Consider the following 1,734-nt stretch of genomic DNA (forward strand, 5'->3'; position numbering starts at 1 on the left):
AATTTGGTTTTTATTTTATTTTTATTTAATTTCTAACTTTACTAGTTAATTCTTTATTTTATTTATTTTTTTTGTTTTTTGTGATTTTATTTTTAGGTCTTCATTAGCGTAAATCGAATCATTGAGTTACTCCCTATAGACCCTGAAATTGAGTGTGCATTTAGACAAAGAAAACAAGAAAGATCAGCCCAGAGACAAGTTGTAGAAGTGGATCTTGAAAATCAAAATGATGTTCAAGGGAATGGAGTGGCTAATGCTCGTAATCCAGTCCTTATTATTGATGATAGGAATCGAGCTATAAGTAAATACATTGTGCCATGTCATAATGAGTTAAATACATTGTGTCATGTCATAATGAGTTAAATTCGGGAATTAGGAGACCAAATATCGAGGTGCCACAGTTTGAATTGAACCCTGTGATGTTTTAGATGCTTAAAACAATAGGCCAATTCAATGTCTAGAATATCCACATATTCACCTTCGATTTTCTATGAAGGAGAGCGATTCTTTTAAGATGGCTGGTGTGACTGAAGGCGCACTGAGGTTGAAGTTGTTTCTGTACTCTTTGCGAGATTTAGCACGAGCATGGCTTAATTTGTTGCCATCCAACTTAATTTCTACTTAGAAAGAATTAGCTGAACGCTTTCTGGTAAAGTATTTTCCACTTAGGAAAAATGCTGTGTTGCGTAATGAGATCACCACTTTTCAACAGATAGATGATGAGCCCCTATACGAGGCATGGGAAAGATTCAAAGAGCTACTTCTTAAATTCCCTCACCATGGGATTCCACATTGTATCCAATTGGAAACATTTTCTAATTGTCTCAATGCACATACAAGGTTTGTGGTAGATGCTTCTGCAAGTGGTGATCTCTTGTTGAAGACTTACAATGAGGCATAGGAGATCATCGAGAGAATAGCCAGTAGCAATTACCAATGGTTGACCAATCAAGCAGCTTTAGGAAGATGAGTAGTCAAAGTACATGAATTAGATGCACTTACTTCATTCTTAGCTCAAGTATCATCTATCTCTTCAATGTTGAAACAATTTAATACTAACGATTTAAATCATGTTGCAGCTCAGCCACCAATCCACTACCATGGAGGTGGACCGAGCGACAATTACATGTAGCACAAATCAAATCAACCTCTTGGTTTCAATCAACAAGTTCAAAAACCACCGCAAGTTGAACCTTCTAATAATTTGGAGAATTTGTTGAAGGCATACATTACTAAAAATGATACCCTGATTCAAGGCCAAGAAAAAACATTGAAGAGTCTAAAAAATTAAGTGGGAAAATTAGCTAATGACCTTAGAAGCAAACTTCAAGGCGTGCTGTACCAAGCAATATATAAAATCCTCTACTAGCCAAATCTCCTAATAATCTTGAGAACTTATTAAATAAATACATGGCAAAGAATGATGCAACTTTGAGAAATTTGGAGAACCAGATGGGTAAGTTAGCCAACGAACTTCAAAATAGACCACAAGGAGCTTTGCCCAGTGACACGTAGAACCTAAGAAAATCGGGCAAGAAGAATCGTAAAGTGGTCACTTTACGAGGCGGAAGGACTTTGGAACCCAAGGAAGTTGAGGCTGAAGATGTACCTCCTAAGAAAGAGGAAAATGAACCAACAGTTGAAATTCTTACAATAAAGAAGCCAGACTCTGCAAATTCTGAAGAGGTAAAATCTAAACTAGTGAATTCTAATAAGCTAATCCCTTCGTTAGAT

At 36.3% G+C, this 1,734-nt stretch overlaps 1 non-coding gene across 1 annotated transcript; it reads right to left on the minus strand.

Annotated features, from left to right (window-relative positions):
* Positions 1-679: 679 nt before the first annotated feature.
* Positions 680-786, minus strand: LOC128035086 (small nucleolar RNA R71). The gene has a single exon (XR_008191490.1). It is a non-coding gene; the product is annotated as a small nucleolar RNA R71 (small nucleolar RNA).
* Between the last annotated feature and the right edge of the window lie 948 nt (positions 787-1,734).

The sequence above is a fragment of the Gossypium raimondii genome, chromosome 11 (genome assembly GCF_025698545.1).
Source record: "Gossypium raimondii isolate GPD5lz chromosome 11, ASM2569854v1, whole genome shotgun sequence".
NCBI lineage: Eukaryota > Viridiplantae > Streptophyta > Magnoliopsida > Malvales > Malvaceae > Gossypium > Gossypium raimondii.